The sequence below is a fragment of the Scyliorhinus torazame genome, chromosome 11 (genome assembly GCF_047496885.1).
Source record: "Scyliorhinus torazame isolate Kashiwa2021f chromosome 11, sScyTor2.1, whole genome shotgun sequence".
NCBI classification, from domain to species: Eukaryota; Metazoa; Chordata; class Chondrichthyes; order Carcharhiniformes; family Scyliorhinidae; genus Scyliorhinus; species Scyliorhinus torazame.
The window spans coordinates 239,747,157-239,772,194 of NC_092717.1; the positions used below are offsets into that span (position 1 = coordinate 239,747,157).

At 48.6% G+C, this 25,038-nt stretch overlaps 2 long non-coding RNA genes across 2 annotated transcripts in view; both read right to left on the reverse strand.

The window, feature by feature from the left end:
- Positions 1-25,038, reverse strand: part of LOC140385877 (uncharacterized) — a 154,555-nt gene that overhangs the window by 83,537 nt on the left and 45,980 nt on the right. The window lies entirely within an intron of this gene.
- Positions 5,482-25,038, reverse strand: part of LOC140385876 (uncharacterized) — a 49,662-nt gene continuing 30,105 nt past the window's right edge. Inside the window, exons 2-3 of the long non-coding RNA XR_011933488.1 lie at positions 15,389-15,500; positions 5,482-5,730 (exon numbers count right to left, since the gene is read on the reverse strand). This is a non-coding gene — a long non-coding RNA (uncharacterized lncRNA). The remainder of the gene's footprint in view (positions 5,731-15,388; positions 15,501-25,038) is intronic.

Sequence of the window (25,038 nt, forward strand, 5' to 3'; positions counted from 1 at the left end):
GACGATGTTCACTCCACTGGGAAGCTTGCTCTTGGCAAGGTGGAGGATGGTGGTGATGAAGATGGCGAGATATATGGGGGTGATGACTCCAGTCTTGACCTCAAAAGGTTTCAGCTTATTTCCGTCGGTGACACCTTGTCGTGAAGGTGTTGGTGAATGTTGATGAATTTCTCTGGATAACTGGCCTTTGACAGGGTCTTTTGTAGCACTTCCTGACTGTCAAAAGCCTTGGTCACCTCGATGATGGCCATGTAGAGTGGTTGATGTTGCTCCTGGCATTTCTCTTGAAGTTGCCAAGCAGTGAAAATCATGTCCAATGTTCCATGGTTTGGGCGTAAGCTACATTGGCTTTCCAAAAGGATTTCTTCAGAGACTGGGAGAAGGTGACTAGGAGGATTTGGGTGATTATGTTCCCATGGATGGAGAGTAAGGAGATTCCTCGGTAGTTCCCACAGTCCACTTAGTCTCCTTTCTTGAAGATGGTGACAATGACGGCATCCCTGAGGTCGGCAGGAATTTCTTCGCTGTCTCAGATTTTCAGCCATAGTTGATGGAGATGACGAGTGATCTCTTACATAGAACATAGAACGATACAGCGCAGTACAGGCCCTTCGGCCCACGATGTTGCACCGAAACAAAAGCCATCCAACCTACACTATGCCATTATCATCCATATGTTTATCCAATAAACTTTTAAATGCCCTCAATGTTCTCCTCCAAGTTTGTAAATCTCGGCCGGACCCCTGCGGTTTTCCCATTCTTCATGTGTTTAATGGCAGCTTCGACTTCATCCATGCTTGGTGGGAGTCCAAGATTATCTTTGATCAGGAGTTGGCGAATTTTCTCAAACATGTCCCCATCTATGATTCCACCATGGTTTAGGAGTTCATTCAAGTTTTCTCGCCATCAAAGGCTGATGTTTTCTCTGTCTCCCAAGAAGGTTCCATTCTTACTCCACATCTGTTTGAGGCCTTGGATGTTGGGTCCGTATGTTATTTTAGTGACACTGAAGAAGCCCCTGGCAGAGTACATTCTGTGCTCTTGCCACTCTCAGTGCTTTCTCTAAGTGTTTAACATGGAACAGTACGGATTCATCAACTGAGGAGGGGGAGGCAGAAGATTGTCGTCTGAAAGAGGTTTCCTTGCCCAGGTTTAACCTGATGACTTCATGAGGTCCAGAGTCAATGTTGAGGACAGGGAAACACCCTCCTGGCTGTATACCACCAAGCAACCACATTTTGTGGGTCTGTCCTGTCTCACCAACAGGAATAGTGCTGGTATCTGGGACAATGTAAGGTATGATTCAGTATGTTACTTGTCCAGTCTGTGGGACAGCCAATTTTGGCACAAGCCCCCAGATGTTCGTAAGTAGGACTCTACAAGGTCCACAGGGCTGGGTGTTCCATCTGGTTTATTCCTTTTGTAGACTTTGTAACTTTGATACAACTGAGTGTTTGCTAGGACATTTCAGGGTTAACCACATTGCTGTGGGTCTGGAGTCACATGTAGGCCAGACTGGGTAAGAATGGCAGATTCCTTTCCCTAAAATGAACCAATAGGTTTTTACCACAAACGACAATGGTCACTATTACTAAGACTATTTTTTTTTCTTTTTTAAAATAAATTTAGAGTACCCAATTCATTTTTCCAATTAAGGGGCAATTTAGCGTGGCCAATCCACCTAACCTGCACATCTTTGGGTTGTGGGGGCGAAACCCACGCAAACACGGGGAGAATGTGCAAACTCCACACGGACAGTGACCGAGAGCCGGGATCGAACCTGGGACCTCGTGCCGTGATGCTGCAATACTAACCCACTGTGCCACCTTGCTGCCCTCTAAGACTAGTTTTTTAATTCCAGATTTATTAACTAAATTTAAATCCCAACAGCTACCACAGTTGGGAATTGAACCCGTGTCCCCAGAGCCTTAGCCTCTGGATTACTAATCCAGTGATGTTACCACTATGCCAACACCACCACCTTGTATCTACAGTTCCTATTGAATCTACTGCCATTGCCCCTTCAGGCAGCACACTTTAGATCACAGTATTTAACTGTCTGAAAACATTGCTTCTCAAATCCCCACTTGTTTTGACAGATATCTTAATTATGTATATGTTATGTAATTAAACAATATTTAAACGTTTACGTGCCCATTTTTCAATTACAGGTAAATTAAAGATGAAATTGATGATGTGTCAGAACATCAATTACTAAAATAATTCCGTCATAAAATAATTCCTGCCGCAGTGGACACACCGACAGGTGAATGTTTGGTGACTTTTGATGTGCCCTTCCGGGTCTGTCTGACTCATGGGCCATATTTCCCCCAGTTTTTATACTGTAGTTCCTACTATGAGGAGGCGGAGTAGGCAGCATAGGGTATTTAACAATAGCGTTTGTAAGATAGTGGATGACAAAAGATTGACAATCTTGCACAAGCATAAATAGCAGGATTTACAGAGAATTTGATTTACGATAACATCTTCCAACTATCTGGGTTGTTCCTGCTGGTGAAACCTGGGGCTTGAAAACTGGGTAGGGGGCATCGACCATATCTGGAGTATTGTGTGCAGTCTTGGTCCCCTGACCTAAAAATGGATTTACTATCCATACAAGGAGTGCAGCAGAGTTTCATTAGGTTGTTACCTGGGTTGGCAGGACTGTCCTATGAGCAGAGATAGCTTCAACAGGGCTTGTATTCACTCGAGTTCAGGGAGATGAGTGAAGTACAAAGAACAAAGAAAAGTACAGCACAGGAACAGGCCCTTCGGCCCTCCAAGCCTGCGCCGACCATGCTGCCCGTCTAAACTAAAATCTTCTGCACTTCCGGGGTCCGTATCCCTCTATTCCCATCCTATTCATATATTTGTCAAGATGCCCCTTAAACGTCACTAGCTGCACCGGGATATGGAGGCAGGGATGCTCTCTCTCCCCACTGCTGTTTGCGCTGGCCATAGAGCTGCTGGCAATTGCGTTGAGAGCCTCAAGGGGCTGGTCTGGGGGGGGGGGGGGGGGGGGGGGGGTGGGTGGGGGGGGGGGGGGTGGAACACAGAGTCTCGCTATATGCAGACGACCTGCTCCTATGTTTCGGACCCACTAGAAGGGATGGAAGAAATTGAGGATTCTGGGGGAATTTGGCTGGTTTTCGGGTTATAAATTGAACATGGGGAAAAGTGAGATGTTCGCGATCCAGACAAGGGGGCAGGAGAGGCGATTGGGGGAGCTGCCGTTTAGAGTGATAGGGGGAAGCTTTCGGTACCTAGGCATCCAGGTGGCGCGGGAATGGGAGCGGCTACACAAGGGGCTGGTTTAGCACAGGGCTAAATCGCTGGCTTTGAAAGCAGGCCAGCAGCACGGTTCAATTCCCGTACCAGCCTCCCCGAACAGGTGCCGGAATGTGGCGACTAGTTGCTTTTCACAGTAACTTCATTTGAAGCCTATTTGTGACAATAAGCGATTTTCATTTTCATTTTAATTTCAAGTTAAATCTGGCCCGATTAGTAGACCAAATGAAGGAAGATTTTCGAAGGTGGGACGTGCTTCCGTTGTCAGTGGCTGGGAGGGTACGGTGAAAATGACGGTCCTCCCGAGATTTGTGTTTCAGTGTCAACCCATCTTTAGTCCACGGTCCTTCTTTAAACGGGTCAATAAGGTGACCAACCACTGGCTTTGTATGGGCAGGTAAGACTGGGGATGCTGGATCATAGCCGGGGGAGGGCGGGCTGGTGCTGCCAAATTTTAGGAATTATTATTGGGTGGCGAATGTAGCCATGATTAGGAAGTGGGTGGTGGTGAGGGGAGGGGGGGGAGCATGTAGAGGCGGCATCATGCAAGGGTACTAGTTTGGGGGCATTGGTAACGGCGCCTCTGCCGTTCCCGCCGGCACGGTAATCCACCAGCCCCATGGTGGTAGCGGCCCTGAGAGTCTGGGGGCAATGGAGGAGACATGTGGGAGTAGAGGGAGCATCGGTCTGGTCTCCAATCTGCAATAATCACCAGTTTGCCCCGGGGAGGCGAGATGGAGGGTTCCGGAGATGGCAGAGAGCAGGGATGGAGAGGATGGGAGATATGTTGATAGAGGGAAGCTTTCCTAGCCTGAGGGAGTTGGAGGAGAAATTTGAATTGACGGGAAGGAATGAGTTTAGGTACCTGCAGGTGCAGGACTTTACGCAGGCAGGTCTCAACCTTCCCGCTCCTACCGCCAAGGGGGATACAGGACAGGGTAGTTTCCAGAATGTGGGTGGGAGAAGGGAGGGTTTTGGACATTTACAAGGAACTCATGGGGTCAGAGGAAACGCAGACTGAGGAGCTGAAGCACAAATGGGAAGAGGAGTTAGGAGGAGAGATAGAGGATGGTCTATGGGTGGACGCATTGGGTAGAGTCAATGCATCCACAACATGTGCCAGGCTCGGCCTGGTACAGTTTAAGGTCGTTCACCGGGCCCACATGACAGTGGCCTGGATGAGCAGGTTCTTTGGGGTAGAAGATAGGTGCGCAAGGTGTGCGGGAGGACCAGCGAACCAGGTCCATATGTTCTGGGCATGCCCGAAGCTTAGAGGATTCTGGCAGGGGTTTGCGGATGTCATGTCCAAGGTGTTAAAAACAAGGGTGGCACCGAGTCCAGAGGTGGCGATTTTCGGAATATTGGAAGACCCGGGAATCCAGGAGGAGAAAGAGGCAGACGTTCTGGCCTTTGCTTCCCTGGTAGCCCGGAGATGGATATTGTTAGCTTGGAGACCCCGAAGTTGGAGACCTGGCTAACTGACATGGCTAGTTTTCTCTGTCTGTTGAACATCAAGTTCGCCTTGAGAGGGTCAATGTTCGGGTTCGTCCGGAGGTGGCAGCCGTTCGTCGACTTCTTTGGGAAAAATTAACCGTCAGCAGAAGGGGGGGGGCGGGGCTGGAGTTTAGTTTAGAGTAGGATGTTAGAAAAGATGGGACTTGTGCGGGAGGAAGACGGCTTTTGCACTATGTTTATATTTGTAAATACACTGTTTCTTCTGTTGTTGTTATAAAACCATAAATACCTCAATAAAATGTTTATTAAAAAAAAACGTCACTATCGTCCCTGCTTCCACCACCTCCTCCGGCAGTGAGTTCCAGGCACCCACTACCCTCTGTGTAAAAAAACTTGCCTCGTACATCTCCTTGAAACCTTGCCCCTTAAACCTTGTAATTAACCCCTCTACCCTGGGAAAAAGTCTCTGACTATCTACTCTGTCTGTGTCCCTCATAATTTTGTAGACCTAAATTCTGATTGAAATGTGTAAAATTCTAACAGGACTGGACAGACTAGATAAAGGGAGGATGTTTCCCCTGGTTGGGGAATCTAGAACCAGGGGACACAGTCTCAGGATTCAGGGTAGACCATTTAGGGCTAAAGTGAGGAAAAATGTCTTCACCCAAAGGGTAGTGAACCTGTAGAATTCTCTACCACAGAAGGCTGTGGAGTCCCAGCCACAATGTATTCAGGAAAGAGTTTTTTATATAGATTTTAATGGTATTAAGGGCTATGGGGAGAAAGTGGGAATAAGGCATTGAGATGGAGTATGAGCCATGCCTGTACTGAATGTCAGAACAGGCTTGAATGGCCGACTCGTGCTCCTAGTCTCTATGTTTCAATGATATGGTTGAAACTGTACTAGAAACACATTATACAGGATTCCCCGGCCTTCCTTCCTTGTTCAGCCAAAACTGCTCTTGCACAAAATACGGAAGAGCTCATCTGAAATGGAAAATGAGTTGGAAATAGGTTGTTAGTTTCTTCTGCTGTGACATTCTTCAATTCCCTGTTAATGAGGTAAGATTCGCTTTATGGATCACTTGAAACTCAATCATAACCTCGTTTTGCAAGAACAAGTTTACAATTTTGCAGCATCAGAGCCATCTTCCTTTTATCTTTTAAGGTAGCATAAACATTTAAAGCCTCCAATGGTATTATAATTATAATAAATGATTAATGTGATTGCACGCTTAAGAGACAATATGCCCACGGCACTCCTGTGGCTGCCTTCCGTGGCAAGCCATCATGAAACCATTGTTCTAATTATGGACTCTGATGACAGCCTTAATTGTGCAGAGAAATGAGTTCACAACTTCATTAAACCCGAACACAAGGAGCAGCTGTGATGAGAGCAGTTCACAGGCGCTTTATTGCCTGGAAAATCTGTGACTCTTCATGGCAGATTCCTGCTTTCAAGAACAGCAGAAATCGGTGACATATCTTCCTCGAATGAGCTTTTTTCAAAAACATTACCCAAGTGCTTCATTGAGCAGACCCGATGGGCCAAATGGCCTCTTTCTGCACTGTAAATTCTATGATTCTATGAGTACAAAATGATGAAATTCCGCTGACACAAATTCTCTGGCTCTTCCTCCCGCACTATCAAATGTTTGCAAGTGAAGAAAAGGTGATTGTTCAAAATTCTTGAGAATCCTGAGACAGGCAGGCAAAATTCTCTCGATAATGTTATATGAAAATAATACATGAAAAAAAAATGAAATGAAAATCGCTTATTGTCACAAGTAAGCTTCAATGAAGTTACTGTGAAAAGCCCCTAGTTGCCACATTCCGGCGCCTGTTCGGGGAGGCTGGTACAGGAATTGAACCGTGCTGCTGGCCTGCCTTGGTCTGCTTTAAAAGCCAGCTCATTAGCCCTGTGCTAAACCAGCCCCTCAATAGTCTTATAGGTTTGGGAATGATTTACACGAAAGGGAAGCAAGAGTACTTATCTGTTTTTCTTGAGTTGGCTGTCTGTATGCAGCTGTATTCCAGAACAAACGCACAGGAAGAGGTCAGACGAATGTACTACACTGATTTAAAAGCAGAAAGTACTGGAAATACTCAGTGGGTCAGAGAGTAACTATAGAGACAGAAACAGAATGAACATTTCAGCTCAATGATCTTTCGTCAGAACTTGCTTCACATTTTCAGCAAATGCAGTATTTTGCTTTTAGGTTATGGCTGACGGTATCGCAACTTCATCTGCTCATGGCTGACTACCGCAACTTCATCTGATCATGGCTGACTGTATCACAACCTCATCTGATCATGGCTGACTATCGCAACCTCATCTGATCATGGCTGACTATCGCAACCTCATCTGATCATGGCTGACTATCGCAACCTCATCTGATCATGGCTGACTGTATCGCAATTTCATCTGATCATGGCTGACTATCGCAACCTCATCTGATCATGGCTGACTATCGCAACCTCATCTGATCATGGCTGACTGTATCACAACCTCATCTGATCATGGCTGACTATCGCAACCTCATCTGATCATGGCTGACTATCGCAACCTCATCTGATCATGGCTGACTGTATCGCAACTTCATCTGACCATGTCTGACTGTATCGCAACTTCATCTGATCATGTCTAACTGTATCGCAACTTCATCGGATCATGGCTGGCTGTATCGCAACTTCATCTGATCATGGCTGACTATCGCAACTTCATCTGATCATGGCTGACTATCGCAACCTCATCTGATCATGGCTGACTATCGCAACCTCATCTGATCATGGCTGACTGTGTCGCAACTTCATCTGATCATGGCTGACTGTGTCGCAACTTCATCTGATCATGGCTGACTGTATCGCAACTTCATCTGATCATGGCTGACTGTATCGCAACTTCATCTGATCATGGCTGACTGTATCGCAACTTCATCTGATCATGGCTGACTGTATCGCAACTTCATCTGATCATGGCTGACTGTATCGCAACTTCATCGGATCATGTCTAACTGTATCGCAACTTCATCGGATCATGGCTGACTGTATCGCAACTTCATCTGATCATGGCTGACTATCGCAACCTCATCTGATCATGGCTGACTGTATCGCAACCTCATCTGTTCATGATGTGGAGATGCCGGTGTTGGACTGGGGTGAGTACAGCAAGAAGTCTTACAACACCAGGTTACAGTCCAACATGTTTGTTTCAAACACTAGCTTTCGGAGCACTGCTCCTTCCTCGGGTGAATGAAGAGGTATGTTCCAGAAACGTATATATATTCAAATTCAAAGATGCAAGACAATGCTTAGAATGCAAGCATTAGCAGGTGATTAAATCTTTACAGATCCAGAGCTGGGGTAACCCCAGGTTAAAGAGGTGTGAATTGTCTCAAGCCAGGACAGTTGGTAGGATTTCGCAGGCCAGATGGTGGGGGATGAATGTAATGCGACATGAATCCCAGGTCCAGGTTGAGGCCGCACTCATGTGTCCGGAACTTGGCTATACGTTTCTGCTTGGCAATTCTGCGTTGTCGCGCGTCCTGAAGGCCGCCTTGGAGAACGCTTACCCGAAGATCAGAGGCTGAATGCCCTTTACTGCTGAAGTGTTCTCCGAATGGAAGGGAACACTCCTGCCCGGTGATTGTCGCGTGATGTCCGTTCATTCGTTGTCGCAGCGTCTGCATGGTATCGCCGATGTACCACACTTCGGGACATCCTTTCCTGCAGCGTATGAGGTAGACAACGTTGGCCGAGTCGTACGAGTATGTACCGCGTACCTGGTGGGTGGTGTTCTCGCGTGTAATGGTGGTATCCATGTCAATGATCTGGCACGTCTTGCAGAGATTGCCATGGCAGGGTTGTGTGGTATCGTGCTCGCTGTTCTGAAGGCTGGGTAGTTTGCTGCAAACAATGGTTTGTTTGAGGTTGCGGGGTTGTTTGAAGGCAAGTAGTGGGGGTGTGGGGACGATCTTGGCAAGATGTTCATCTTCATCGATGACGTGTTGAAGGCTGCGAAGAAGATGTCATAGTTTCCCCGCTCCGGGAAAGTACTGGATGACGAAGGGTACTCTGTCGGTTGTGTCCCGTGTTTGTCTTCTGAGGAGGTCGGTGCGGTTTTTTGCTGTGGCGCGTTGGAACTGTTGATCGATGAGTCGAGCGCCATATCCCGTTCGTACGAGGGCATCTTTCAGCATCTGTAGATGTCTGTTACGATCCTCCTCGTCTGAGCATATCCTGTGTATACGGAGGGCTTGTCCATAGGGGATGGCTTCTTTAATGTGTTTAGGGTGGAAGCTGGAAAAGTGGAGCATCGTGAGGTTATCCATGGGCTTGCGGTAAAGTGAAGTGCTGAGGTGACCGTCCTTGATGGAGACGAGTGTGTCCAAGAATGCAACTGATTTTGGAGAGTAGTCCATGGTGAGTCTGATGATGGGATGGAACTTATTGATGTCATTGTGCAGTCGTTTCAGTGATTCTTCGCCGTGGGTCCAAAGGAAAAAAATGTCATCGATGTATCTGGTGTATAACATTGGTTTAAGGTCCTGTGCGGCGAGGAGGTCTTGTTCAAACTTGTGCATGAAGATGTTGCTGTATTGGGGTGCGAATTTGGTCCCCATAGCTGTTCCGTGCGTCTGGATGAAGAATTTGTTGTCGAAGGTGAAGACGTTGTGATCCAGAATGAAGCGAATGAGTTGCAGAATTGCGTCTGGAGATTGGCAGTTGTCGGTGTTGAGTACTGAGGCTGTTGCAGCAATGCCGTCGTCATGGGGGATGCTGGTGTAGAGTGCCGAGACGTCCATTGTGACGAGGAATGTTCCTGGTTCAACTGGTCCATGGGTGCTGAGTTTCTGTAGGATGTCCGTCATGTCGCGACAGAAGCTGGGCGTACCTTGTACGATGGGTTTCAAGATGCACTTGATGTAGCCAGAGAGCTTCTCACGCAGGGTCCCATTGCCTGAAACGATAGGACGGCCTGGTGTGTTGGTCTTGTGTATTTTCGGGAGGCAGTAGAGATCTCCAATGAGGGGAGTACGTGGGATGAGAGCACGTAGGGTGCTCTGAAGGTCAGGATCCAAGGTCTTGATCAGTCTGTTGAGTTGGCGGATGTGTTCCTTGGTCGGATCTGCGGGTAACTGTCTGTAGTGTTCCTGGTTGTTGAGTTGTCGGTATACGTCTTTGCAGTAGTCCGTTCTGTTCAGTATGACAGTAGCCCCTCCTTTGTCTGCTGGTTTGATGACGATGTTGCGGTTGGTCTTGAGAGCACGGATGGCGTTGCGTTGTGCTTGGGTAACGTTCGGGGCTGTCTTGTGAATGTGACTGATGAATCTGGCATTGACGCGACTCCTGACGGCTTGAGCATACATATCGAGTCTGGGGCAGCGGCCTTCCGGAGGGGTCCAATTCGACTCTTTCCTCTCCGGTTGCCGCACCGCAGATCTCTTGGTCTGCTGTTCCGGTTCATTGGTAGTCTTCTTGGGTTTGCTGTTGGCCTCTTGGGGTCTGTGGAAGAATTCCCGGAGCCTCATTCGCCTGAATTCCCCCGTGTCTGCTGCGAGACTGCTGTGGTCCATTTTGGTGGTGGTGCAGAAATTGAGCTCTCTGCTGAGGACTTCGATTTCGTCTGGTTGAAGGGTGTAGTCCGACAAGTTGACAATAGATTTCCCTGTATTGTTTTCTACTGTGGTACCGGGGGTGGCTTGGTTGCTGCTGGTGGTCATGACGAGTTTCTCAAACTTCCTGTTCTTGGTGTGCATATAGGTGGCATAGTATCGTTGTCTCATCTGTTTGGCGGTGTTCCACAGCTGGTTCGCTGCGTCCTGAGCACAAGTTGAGAATATGGCCTCTATCTTGGTTTCCAGGTTGCGTCGGCTGCTGTAGAGCTGGCGTACGAGGTGGTTGAGGAGTGTGAGAGAGGTGCGACGGCAGAGTCTCTCAGTGTAGTCTGTGCTATAGGTCGACTTGAGTGGGTTTGTGATCTGTAGCCCTTTCGGGATCTTGTCTGCTTTCTTGCATCTTTGTAGAAACTTAATGTCAATGTCTATATGCGCGATCTTCCTGGAGATCCTCTCCACTTTGAGCCGGCAGTTTGCGGTGTCGATGGTAGCCATGATGTGGAGATGCCGGCGTTGGACTGGGTTGAGCACAGTGTTGCTAACTTTTGGTTGGTTTAATTGGCTCTGTTTTATAACCTTTGCTCTAGAGTCACCAGGTATCTTTATGATACCGCCACGAGGTTCAAGTAATGATCAATACCTCAACACACCAATTAGCAAGATTCAAATCAACATTCATTTATTATACACAGATTTATTATACACAGTAAATCGCTACTCATGCATACACTCTACTTTCTAGGCTATTTCTATAACTAACAGGCCAATACTTAGCTTCGGACTGGCCCACCAGGTCAGGGGAACAAATGGCCTTTCGTTCAGGTCCTGATTCTGCGGGATTCAAAAGCTGGTATGGACTGGTAGCTTGGAGCGCCTATCTCGTAGCAAGCGTTGACTTGAGACTTACTTGCTTGGAGGCAGCTTGGGCAGTTCACTCTCGAGGGTTGATTCGCTGCTGAGTGACCTTGCCAAGAAGGACGATTTGAACTTGGGGGCTTTGCTTTATAGTCCCCAGCGGCTTCCCGCCCGTCGGGGCGGACCCCGTACCTGGTTTCAAGTGATTGGACTTTGTTCCAATCGCTTGGTTCGATTTCTCCAATGCTGGAGTGGTTCCCTGATCGTTGGGCGGTCTTTAAGTGTCCGTTAACCTCTTTTGTGTTGGCACCTGCTGGCGCCGAGGAGTCTGGCTTGGCTTTGTTTACTTTAAAATGTTTCGATTATTCCCGGGGATCGCTCATTAATATGTAGAAGGCTGCTACATTACTTTGCAGATGGCTGCTGGTTTCAGTGCTGTCTGGTTCCTTACAGGTCTTAATACGCATGATTTCTGTATTTGCTAGTCTTTGCCTGTGTTGGCTGAATTTCCCTTCAGCCTTTGCGGTTCTCCATTTTAAGTCGGGAAGTGGCCAACTCAGGTGGCTACAACCGTAAGAAGTCTTACAACACCAGGTTAAAGTCCAACATAGCGAGGAGGACTGTCAGAGAATACAGCAAAATATAAATAGATTGGAGAGTTGGGCAGAGAAATGGCAGATGGAGTTCAATCCAGGCAAATGCGAGGGAATGCATTTTAGAAGATCTAATTCAAGAGCGGACTATACGGTCAATGGAAGAGTCCTGGGGAAAATTGATGTACAGAGCGATCTGGGAGTTCAGGTCCATTGTACCCTGAAGGTGGCAACGCAGGTCGATAGAGTGGTCAAGAAGGCATACAGCATGCTTGCCTTCATCGGACGGGGTATTGAGTACAAGAGTCAGCAGGTCATGTTACAGTTGTATAGGACTTTGGTGAGGCCACATTTGGAATACTGCGTGCAGTTCTGGTCGCCACATTACCAGAAGGATGTGGATGCTTTAGAGAGGGTGCAGAGGAGGTTCACCAGGATGTTGCCTGGTATGGAGGGTGCTAGCTATGAAGAAAGGTTGAGTAGATTAGGATTGTTTTCGTTGGAAAGACTGAGGTTGAGGGGGGACCTGATTGAGGTCTACAAAATTATGAGAGGTAGGGACAAGGTGAATAGCAACAAGCTTTTTCCAAGAGTGGGGGTGTCAATTACAAGGGGTCACGATTTCAAGGTGATGGGGGGGGGGGGGGAAGTTTAAGGGAGATGTGCGTGTAAAGTTTTTTACGCAGAGGGTGGTGGGTGCCTGGAACGCTTTGCCAGCAGAAGTGGTAGAGGCGGGCACAATAGCATCATTTAAGATACATCTAGACAGATATATGAATGGGCGGGGAACAGAGGGAAGTAGATCCTTGGAAAATAGGTGACAGGTTTGGATAAAGGATCTGGATCGGTGCAGGCTGGGAGGGCCGAAGGACCTGTTCCTGTGCTGTAATTTTATTGTTCTATGTTTGTTTCAAACACTAGCTTTCGGAGCACTGCTCCTTCCTCGGCCAACGTTGTCTACCTCGTACGCTGCAGGAAAGGATGTCCCGAAGCGTGGTACATTGGTGAGACCATCCAGACGCTACGACAACGAATGAACGGACATCACGCGACAATCACCAGGCAGGAATGTTCCCTTCCAGTCGGGGAACACTTCAGCAGTCAAGGGCATTCAGCCTCTGATCTCCGGTTAAGCGTTCTCCAAGGCGGCCTTCAGGATGCGCGACAACGCAGAATCGCCGAGCAGAAATTTATAGCCAAGTTCCGGACGCATGAGTGCGGCCTCAACCGGGACCTTGGATTCATGTTGCATTACATTCATCCCCCACCATCTGGCCTGGGCTTGCGAAATCCTACCAACTGTCCTGGCTTGAGACAATTCACACCTCTTTAACCTGGGGTTACCCCATCTCTGGATCTGTAAAGATTTAATCACCTGCTAATGGTCGCATTCCAAGCATTGTCTGGCATCTTTGAATTTGTCTATATATATATATATGTTTCTGGAACATACCTCTTCATTCACCGGAGGAAGGAGCAGTGCTCCGAAAGCTAGTGTTTGAAACAAACATGTTGGACTTTAACCTGGTGTTGTCAGACTTCTTACTCATCTGATCTTGGCTGACTGTATCGCAACTTCATCTAAGTTCCTTTGTTTCATATTCCTTGTAACCCATATCCAATAAAAATATTTATCTTGTATTTTTCAATTGATCTGCAGCCTCGACACGTTTTGGGGATGGGAGTTCCAGATTGCCAATTCCCTTATATGACAAAGTGCTCCCTGACAACACTTCTGAATGGCCCCTCTCTACCCTATCTAATTTTCTAATTATTTACTTCGATTGTTTCTTCGACTTCTTTGCTCAAAAGGATACAAACCTCGTCGATGTCATCTGTACTCGTAACGTAACCCTTACAGCCCTGGTATCAATCATGCCGGTGAATCGGGCCTCTCCAGGTCGATGGACTGAGGGGCAATGCCCAGAATCCTTTTTGTAAATATTCATTTGCAGGATTTCAACACTTCTGGAATGCCAGAGCATCTGTTGCCCATCCCGAATTGTCCTTGAGAAGGTGGTGGTGAGTAAATTTCTGGGGCTGAATTTTATGCCTGGGCCCTCAATTGGGAATCAATAACCACTTGAAGGCCTTTTCCCACCTGGCCTTCGATTTCAGGCTGGTGGGAGGAGTTCAGGAGAAGGGGGTTGGGTTGGGTAAAGGTGGGAGAAGGAGGTTGGTGGCAGGGAGAACCAGAATAGTCTCTCTGTTCATGCCTCAGGTGGGAAGCTGAGGGAGGTGGTCAAACGTATTGTTTAAAAGGAACTTCTTTATACAAATAAATAACGAAGTTTGACAATGATAGTAACTCAGAACAGTATTAAGTATGAAAACAGGAGCACTAGTTGTGGTAGTATATATTGTATATATAGGATGTTGATATAGGTGCTTTACGGTAAGGCCTCTCTGTACTACAGGTACGGGGGTAGATCCCTGCCTGCTGGCTCCGCCCAGTAGGCAGAGTATAAATATGTGTGCTCCCAGTACAGCAGCCATTTCGTCAGCTGCTGTAGGAGGCCACACATCTCGGTGTAATAAAGCCTCGATTACATCCTCCTCTCTTCTTTGCGTAATTGATCGTGAATCAATTTATTACGCTGAGTTTTTCAGAAGATGGACCTCCTCCAGCAGCTGACGAAATTCCAGAAGCACAGAAGCTCCAGATCCTTTACACGCGGCTGAGCTCCAATGTCTTTCCACTTGTCCAGGACGCACCGACCTACGCAGAGGCCATGGCGCTACTGAAGTAAAACTACGCTCAGCACTAACTAACACACTCTACGCCAGGCACCTCCTCTCCACGCGGCGTCAACTTCCCGGTGAGTCGGTGGAAGATTTCTGGCGAGCCCTGCTCCCCCGGGTTAGAGACTGTGACTGTCAGGCCGTTTCGGCCACGGAACACTCGAATTTGCTAATGAGAGACGCATTTGGTTCAATTCCCAACTAGGGGCTTTTCACAGTAATTTCATTGAAGCCTACTTGTGACAATAAGTGATTTTCATTTCATTCATTTGTTACGGGCCTTGGATATGACTACATCAGCCAGCACCTCTTAGAGGAGGCCACGCTCAACCTCGCGGCGACCAAAGAACTAGCTCTTTCACTTACGGTCGCATCACGCAACATTCAGGCCTATGCCCCCGGCCACGTGGCCCACCCCCCCTGTACATCGTAGACTCCGCAGACGGCCGCCCCATCGTGGACCCCATCAGCGACCGCCCTCAGCCAATCCCATGCCTGTGCCGTGCGGCAGCCAACCAACCCCGGGGGGCCCAAATGCTACTTTTGTGGGCAGTCAAAACACCCCCGACAGCGCTACCCGGCGCGGAGTGCCCTCTCCAAGGCCTGTTGCAAGAAGGGACATTTCGCTGCAGTGTGCCAGGCCCGCTCAAACACCACTATTGTCCCGGCACCCCCCACGTGCAAGCATTGTTGATGTGTCTGGCTATGTCCAGTATTGAAAACATCTTGCCTCCCATAAGAGTTGCAAACAACTCTTCTACCTGAGGTAAAGGATAAGCATCTAACTTGAAACCTGATTAATGGTGAGCTTGTAGTCACCACATATGCGCAACTCACCATCATTTTTAAGGACATGTACCAATGAGAAGACTGAATAGGCCGAATGAGTCCAAAACATTGCAGCCGTTCTAACTCCTCCACTTTCCTCCTCATGGCAGAGAGCACTGTCCTAGGTTTGAAAAGCAAGGAGTAGCCTGAGAATCAAGGTACAACTTCACAGTAGTACCACACTATGTACCCAGTTCATCCTTGAACGCATCGATACTTTGTGACAAAATCCATGGTCACCGTCCTGTGCTTGACCTACCCCCCCCCCCCCCCCAACCCACCACTGAGCCAGCCATTGCCCTGAGAAATTTACAGCACCTTCTTAAAAGTCAGTCGGGTTTCACCCAACAACCAGTGCTGAATGCTATTCGCCTTAATGCCGCACACCAGCCTATCTCTGAGCTTGTCTTCTAAAACCACTCAAAAACCAGTGTTCTGAAAGCTGGTGTAATTCTGTCACAAAGTTTTTTTTTTTTCTTTTAAAATTTAGAGTACCCAATTCATTTTTTTCCAATTAAGGGGCAATTTAGCGTGGCCAATCCACCTATCCTGCACATCTTTGGGTTGTGGGGGTGAAACCCACGCAAACACGGGGAGAACGTGCAAACTCCACATGGACAGTGACCCAGGGCCGGGATTGAACCTTGGACATCGGTGCCGTGAGGCAGCAGTGCTAACCTCTGCGCCACCGTGCTGCCCCAATTCTGTCACAAAGTAAGCTACTGATTGACTTGTTTTTTTAAAAAATGGCGATGAAAATTGAATCTTTGAACAATCACCAAGGGCTTTGGGTTATGGTGATTCTGGACCAGAGCAACTAAATCTTCAAATTCAATCTTCCCTGGCTTTCGTGGTGTGCCCAGATTCCTCATCAATTATAAGTCTTCGCCCCACACATACACTCACAATCGAGCGCTGATTCACCTTATCTTCTATTCCATTTTCTAAAAAGAAATGCTGCAATCTCTCCACATACTCAGCCCAGTCCTCGCTTCTCTCAGCAAACTCACCAAACCCACAATGAAAACTAGCGACACACTGACTGCAACCTCGTGTTGCCACGCTCAACATCAAAAATGTGGTTTTCTTTTCTTGCTGTTTTCTCCTCGTCACCAAAAAGATGTGCTAACTTGAGGAAGCATTGATACTTTATGGGGGTGGGTCTTCCATTTGATATGGGCCAGGGTTTAGAGAACCCCAAAGTGTATCATGGAGTTCACCTGACCCACAACTTTTAATAGATTGTGGTATGGGGAGCACACGGCCCACTCTACAGGTGTGGTACAGCAGAAATGGAAAAGTATTTTTTAAAGCAAAACAATGTTTATTCTATGAACTCAAGTTAACCTTTTTAAAACATACAGTGAACATCTTAGCAACCATTAATTCAAATACAACCCCCAAAGAATACAACACTAAGTAATGCTTAATAACTTCCCAAACGTGCTTCCGGTTGCGGCGATGCACTGCTAAGCCGCACGTTTGGGCAGCTCCCGTTCTAACGGACTTTTGGGCTCTTTTCTGGAGCCCCAACGGAAATTTTTTCAGACCAAACCCAGTGTGGGGTGACGAAGGAAGGTGTCCCCCCCCCCGGGTATGTATGGAAAAGACCAGTGGCAGTGGCCAGATTGCGAAGGATCCTTTGGGGCAGCGGCAGAGAAGAGAAGGAAGAAGCAAGATGGCGGCAGATGGAGCCCAGACGACATGGGGCCCGGACCAGCAGGAATTCCTCCGACGGTGTGTGGAGGAACTAAAGAAGGAGGTGCTGGCGCCGATGCTATTGGCAATCGATGGGCTGAAGGAAACACAAAAGGTCCAGGCGATAGAGCTCCGTGGAGTGAAGGCAAAGGCAGCCGAAAACGAGGATGAGATACAGGGCCTGGTGGTAAAATCGGAGACAAATGAGGCGCTACATAAGAGATGTATCGAAAGGCTGGAAGCCCTGGAGAACAGCTCAAGGAGGAAGAACCTCCGGATTCTAGGTCTCCCCGAAGGAACGGAGGGAGCTGACGTTGGGGCTTATGTGAGCACGATGCTCCATACGCTAATGGGAGCAGAGGCCCCATCGGGCCCCCTGGAGGTGGAAGGGGCTCACCCGGTCCTTGTGAGAAGACCAAAGGTGAGGGAACTACCAAGGGCGATAGTCGTGAGATTTCACCGCTTCACGGGCAGAGAGGCTGTTTTGAGCTGGGCCAAGAAGGTACGGAGTAGCAGGTGGGAGAATGCGGTGATACGAGTGTAATAGGACTGGAGCGCGGAGGTGGCGAGAAGGAGGGTGAGCTTCAATCGGGCCAAGGCGGTGCTTCACAGGAAGAAAATAAAATTTGGGATGCTGCAGCCGGCGCGATTGTGGGTCACGCATCAGGGCAAGCACTACTAGTTCGAAACGGCGGATGAGGCATGGACCTTCATCCAAGAAGAGAAACTGGACTAGAACTGAGAGACTGATGTTGGGGGGGGAAACAACGAGGTTGTGGTACAGAAGTGTAAATTGGGGAATGGGAGGTGTATAATATTGAAATGATAGATGGGGAATTTCTCTCCTCTAGATGGGGGGGACGTGGAGAAATGTGGGTACCGGTGGAAAAAGGGACTGAGAGGGGGGATGGGGAATGAGGGAGCTGCGCCATAGGGGGCGAGGCCGATAGGGCGGCGACTAACTGAGTTGATGCTGCTGAGTGCAAGGGGGAGCTGGCAAGAGAAGAGGTGGTCGGGACGGGAAGGCGCCGCCTGGGGGATGGGTGGGTGCGCGGGACCCGGACGGGGGGGCTGGCCCAGAATAGGGGATAGCTAGTCGGCGGGTGGGGGGGGGGGGGGGGGGGCAAATCCGACTGATCACGTGGAATGTGAGAGGCCTGAATGGGCCGATTAAGAGGGCCCAGGTGTTCGCGCACTTAAAAAGACTTCAGGAGACGCATCTGAAGGTGGCGGATCAGGTTAGGTTAAGGAAAGGATGGGTGGGACAGGTGTTCCACTCAGGGTTGGACGAGAAAAATAGGGGGGTGGCGATACTCGTGGGGAAACGGGTGTCGTTCGAGGCTAAGAATATAGTGGTGGATAACGGGGGTAGATATGTGATGGTGAGTGGTAGATTGCAGGGAAAGGAGGTCGTGATGGCCCGAACTGGGATGACGCGGGATTTATGAAGCGTATGCTGGGACGTATCCCGGACCTGGAGGTGGGAAGCCTGGTAATGGGGGGGGACTTCAATACTGTGCTGGATCCAGGGCTAGACCGGTCTAGGTCCAGGACCGGAAGAAGGCCGGCAGCGGCCAAGGTGCTTAGGGGGTTCATGAAACAAATGGGGGGAGTAGATCCGTGGAGATTTGCTAGGCCATCGGCCAATGAGTTCTCCTTTTTCTCCCATGTCCACAAGGTATACTCCCGAATAGATTTCTTTGTTCTGAGTAGGGCACTGATCTCGAAGGTGGCAGGAACGGAGTACTCGGCCATAGCCGTTTCAGACCATGCCCCGCACTGGGTGGATCTGGAATTAGGAGAGGAGAGGGAGCAGCGCCCACTCTGGCGACTGGATGTGTGACTATTGGCGGATGAGGGGGTCTGTGGAAGGGTGCATGATGGTGCATGAGGTCAATGATGATGGTGAGGTTCAGGTGGGGGTAGTATGGGAAGCGCTGAAGGCGGTGGTTAGGGGAGAGTTGATCTCCATTAGAGCTCACAAGGAGAAACAAGAGGGCAAAGAAAGGGAGAGATTAGTGGGGGAGATTTTGAGGGTGGATAAAAGATATGCGGAGGCCCCGGACAAAGGACTATATAGAGAGAGGCAAAGACTTCAGACGGAGTTTGACCTGCTGACCACAGGAAAGGCAGAGGTACAGTGGAGGAAGGCACAGGGGATGAGATATGAGTGGGGAAAAGGCGAGCCGGCTGCTGGCCCACCAACTTCGCAAGAGGATAGCGGCGAGGGAGATTGGGGGAGTTAGTCATGAAATGGGAACTACGGAGTGAAGAGCAGGGAAGGTAAATGAGGTGTTTAAGACTTTCTATGAGAGGCTATATAAGTCCCAACCCCCGGAGGGAATGCAACAGTTTCTGGACCAACTAAGGTTCCCGAGGGTGGAGGAGCAGGGGGTGGCACGTCTGGGGGCGCCAATTGAGGTGGATGAGGTGACTAACGGACTGGGGAACATGCAAGCAGGGAAGGCCCCGGGACCAGACGGGTTCCCGGTGGAATTCTACAGGAAATATGTGGACCTGTTGGCCCCGCTGCTGGCGAGAACCTTTAACGAGGCCAGAGAAGGGGGGATACTACCCCCGACAATGTCGGAGGCGACGATATCACTAATCCTGAAGCGGGATAAAGATCCGCTGCAATGTGGGTCATATAGGCCTATCTCACTCCTAAATGTAGATGCCAAGCTGCTGGCAAAAGTGCTGGCGACGAGGATAGAGGATTGTGTCCCGGGGGGTGGTGCACGAAGACCAGACAGGGTTTGTAAAGGGGAGACAACTGAATGTCAACGTTCGACGGCTGCTGGGGGTGATAATGATGCCCCAAGCGGAGGGGGAGGCAGAGATAGTGGTGGCGATGGATGCGGAGAAGGCATTCGATAGGGTAGAGTGGGAGTATTTATGGGAGGTGTTGAGGAGGTTTGGGTTCGGGGAGGGGTTTGTCAGATGGGTCAGACTCCTATATGTGCCTCCAGTGGCAAGTGTAGTCACAAACCGGCAAAGATCGGAGTATTTTCGGCTACACAGGGGAACAAGGCAAGGGTGTCCCCTGTCCCCATTACTGTTTGCGTTGGCAATTGAACCACTGGCCATAGCGTTCAGAGACTCTAAGAAATAGAGGGGGGTGGTTAGAGGGGGGTGGTTAGAGGGGGAGAGGAACATTGAGTGTCACTCTACGCAGATGACTTACTGCTATATGTTGCGGACCCTGTAGAGGGGATGACAGAGGTTGTGCAGATATTGAGGGAGTTTGGAGAGTTTTCGGGATACAGACTAAATATGGGGAAGAGCGAGCTTTTTGTAATACACACCGGGGCCAGGGAAGAGGAATAGACGCCCTGCCGTTAAGGAGAGTGGAAAGGAGCTTCCGATATTTGGGGATCCAGGTAGCCAGGAGCTGGGGAACTCTATACAGACTTAATCTGACGCGGTTGGTGGAGCAGATGGAGGAGGATTTCAAGAGGTGGGATATGCTGCCGCTCTCATTGGCGGGCAGAGTGCAGGCGGTAAAAATGATGGTTCTCCCGAGGTTTCTTTTCGTGTTTCGATGTCTCTCCATTCTGATCACAAAGGCCTTTTTCGAGAAAATAGACAGGAGCATTATGAGCTTTGTGTGGGAAGGGAAGACCCCAAGGGTAAGGAGGGGGTTCCTGCAGCGTAGCAGGGACAGAGGGGGACTGGCGTTGCCGAGCCTGGACGACTACTACTGGGCCGCCGATGTGGCGATGGTTTGTAAGTGGATGAGGGAGGGAGAGGGGGCGGCGTGGAAGAGGCTGGAGATGGCGTCCTGTAAAGGAACTAGCCTAAAGGCGCTGGTGACGGCGCCGCTACCGCTCTCCCCGAAAAAGTATACCACAAACTCAGTGGTGGTGGCAACCTTAAGGATCTGGGGCAGTGGAGGCGACACAGGGGGGTGACGGGTGCCTCGGTGTGGTCCCCGATCAGGAATAACCACAGGTTTGTTCCAGGAAGGATGGACGGAGGGTTCCAGAGTTGGCAACGAGCAGGAATTAGGAAACTGAGAGATTTGTTTATAGAAGGGACGTTTGCGAGCCTGGGAGCGCTGGAGGAAAAGTATGAGTTGCCCCCAGGGAACAATTTCAGATACATGCAAGTGAGGGTGTTTACGAGGCAACAGGTGAGGGAATTTCCGCTGGTCCCGACACAGGGGATCCAAGATCGAGTGATTTCCGGGGTATGGGTCGGGGAGGGCAAAGTGTCCAAAATATATTGGGAGATGAGAGACGAGGGGGAGGCGATGGTAGAGGAGCTGAAGGGAAAATGGGAAGAAGAGCTGGGAGAGGAGATTGAGGAGGGTCTGTGGGCTGATGCCCTAAGCAGGGTAAACTCCTCGTCTTCGTGTGCCAGGCTTAGCCTGATTCAATTTAAGGTTCTACACAGAGCACATATGACGGGAGCAAGACTGAGCAGGTTCTTCGGAATGGAGGACAAGTGCGGGAGGTGCTTGGGAAGCCCGGTGAACCACACATACATGTTCTGGTCGTGTCCGGCACTGGATGAGTACTGGAGGGGAGTGGCAAAGGTGATCTCAAAGGTGGTGAAGGTCCGGGTCAAGCCAGGCTGGGGGTTAGCGATATTTGGGGTAGCGGAAGAGCAGGGAGTGCAGGAGGCGAAAGAGGCCGATATTATGGCCTTTGCGTCCCTGATAGCCCGACGAAGGATCTTACTCATGTGGAAGGAAGCGAAACCCCCCCGGCGTGGAGGCCTGGATAAACAATATGGCAGGGTTTATAAAACTAGAACGAATAAAATTTGCGCTGAGAGGATCGGCTCAGGGGTTCTCCAGGCGGTGAAATGAAAAAATGAAAATCGCTTATTGTCACGAGTAGGCTTCAATGAAGTTACTGTGAAAAGCCCCTTGTCACCACATTCCGGCGCCTGTTCGGGGAGGCCGGTACGAGAATTGAACCATGCTGCTGGCCTGCCTTGGTCTGCTTTAAAAGCCAGCGATTTAGCCCAGTGAGCTAAACCAGCCCCTGGCAACCGTTCCTTGACTATCTCGCGGAACGTTAAGGGAAAATAGATCGTCAGCAGCAGCAGCCCAGGGGGGAGGGGCACTATTTTTTTGTTACTTTGTTAGTTCACTATATTATTTAAATAATGTTATTTATCAGTTACTGTACTATTTTTATGTTGATATGTAAAATGGAAAAATTCTGTTTGAAAACTTTAATAAAATATATTTTTTTAAAAATTAACTTCCCAAACAACATCCAGAAGACAGAAGAAACACCTTTCAACAGAAGCACATTAGGTTAAAGTCATTACTGTTCTTAGTTTTAAATCACCAGGATTGATTTAATCTTTAGATTACAGAAAGAGATTCATACACCTTCTGGCTGTGACTGCAGCTATCCAGATCTGAAAACGAAACTATAAAACATCTTGCAGCCTGCTCAAAAACGAAAGTAAAAATCTGATAGGACAGCCCAGCTCCACCCACACTCTGACATCACTGCAGTAATATGAGCAGCCAAGCATTTCTTAATGACATTCTCATTACACCTTCCACCCTATTCTCTTATCCCATGTCCCCATTCTGCCTCAGTCCCATCCTACTGCTCTTTTCCCCCTCCCCCATCATGGCTTCAGCAGAGTTAGAGGCAAGCTGCTCAGAACCCTGTTCGGATTGCTGAAATTCACTCCTGGTGCTGACCCCCGTCTGCTACTTCCCAGCCCTGATATCTTAGTTTCATTGACAGGCTGCCTCTCATCTGTAGGAGACAGTACCTCCCTGTGGGCCCTTCAAGTCCCAGCAGAAAAACCGAAGGAGGAATTATGAAGACGAGGTGCAGCCTTTGAGCACGTGCATTTTTCTCCACTCTTGCCATTTCCTTCTGTTCTGCCCACAACTCCAGAATACATCACATTTGATGGTTGTGCTGTCTCTTCAAGTACCAGAGTTAAAGTTGTTACGATCCCAGCTGATGTTAATATTGGACAAGTCAGAGCGTGAAACCTGGCTTGATGGATCCTAATGTTGAAGTTTTTGTTTAGAAACCATGGAAGAGAGTTACTGAACAAATTTGCAGGAGTCTGCCGAGGAACTTGTACCACAAACAACGTACGAGGGTTTCAATCTCCATGTTTGGAGCTCCTCCGGAGTTTTCTCCCACATAGTGTTCTCAATTAAACGGCTTCAACCAGGATTCACCTCCATGGTGTCAATCTCTCCTTCGGAGATTATTTTCTCCTGGATTCTCGCGTACAATCAAGCTGCACTTTCCAAGCACACTCTCAGATCTTTGGTCATGCCAAGCAGAACTCCACCACTCTAAAGGCCCGCAGTGAAGAGTCATCAACCTTTGGCTGCCACCTCAGATCTTCAGCGCTTCTTTGAAGCCCACTTCAATTCAGGTTTACATCCCACAGATCTTTCTTTAACTCCTGCAAATTTGTTCAGTAACTCTCCTCCATGGTTTCCAAAAAAAAACTTCAACACTAGGATCCATCAAGCCAGGTTTCACTCTTTAACTTTTTCTCTGCTCCTGTCATTTATCTTGAATTAATGGGATCTATCTCTGACCCCTGAATTTTTCCTTTACCTGGGACGGTCTTCTGGGGCTTATATATGTCCCACTCCCCTGTTTTGGGACCTTCTTCTTGGTTTCCAAACTCCTCCCCGTCTCCCGCCCCGTGGCCCACCCCCTGGGACACCACCTCTGCAGTGGTGCTTCTCACCAGTTTACCCAACCTCCAGTTTCATCCAGTTTCACTTCTTTTTCACCCGGGCACGTGTATGTGCAGCTATCTCCTGGTTGGCACATGCACAGGAGAGATGAAAAGGCAAAGGGACTTGAACTGCACATGTGCAGCCAGTTCCTGACCAGCCCACACACACAGGTCCTACGTCCCATTGGGAACTGGAGTTTCCGAACTCCAACTCTTAATTTCAACATAAGCGAAGCTTTTTTTTCACCATGAAGTTGACACAGGGCAGGCCATCATCAGATCAGCTCAGCCCAATTGGGGGAGGCAGTGGCATAGTGGTATTGTCACTGGACGAGTGATCCAGAGACCCAGGGTAATTCTCTGGGGACCTGGGTTCGAATCTCACCATGGCAGATGGTGAAATTTGAATTCAATAAAAATCTGGAATTAAATGGCCAATTATGACCATTAAACCATTGATATTTTGTCGTAAAAACCCATCTGGTTCACTCATGTTCTTTAGGAATGGAACTCTGTCATCCTTACCTGGTCTGGCCTACATGTGACTCCAGAACCACAGCAATGTGGTTTACTCTTAAATGGCCCAGCAAAACTACTCAGTTCAGGGGCAATTAGGGATGGGCAATAAATCCTTGGCCAGCCAGCAACGCCCACACCCCATGAACGAATAAAAACAAAAGTGGTCAGGAAAGCAGAAAATAGTGGGTTAATAAAGTGGCTGGACTATAAAGCCACTGATAGACACGTTGCACTTCCATCCAGCTCTCCTGTGTGCTCTCTAACCCCTGCCCCCACCAGTTTCTACAAAATCCAGAGCTGCATCTTTTTGAGCTATTTGAGCATTATTAATTCATTTAAAAACACTTCTGTGCAGCGCACAAAGGGCTGTGTTTTTCCATGTAACCTTTATTTTATTGTTTTCTCCTTAACCTGCGGCTCAGCAACTAAACAAATCAAATTTACCAATTTTAATTCTTGCTTTGCCAGTGTATTTATGTTAAATTGGCATGGGCGGTTAAATTCTAGACTCTTAACTAATGTCACTTTGTTGTTGATATGTTTCTATTGCCTGAATGTGAATGGCCAAGAATCACACAGTGCACAAATTAGGATAATTACCGAGAGAGGAGGAAAAAGGAGGAAACACTGGGGCCTAACCAGGGAAACATGTACATGGGGGTTAAATAGTACGTAAGCATCAGAGATATGAACATTAACAAGGTCGCTGATTGAACATCAAAGAACAGCATATCTTTCAGATTTGCAGACGTTTT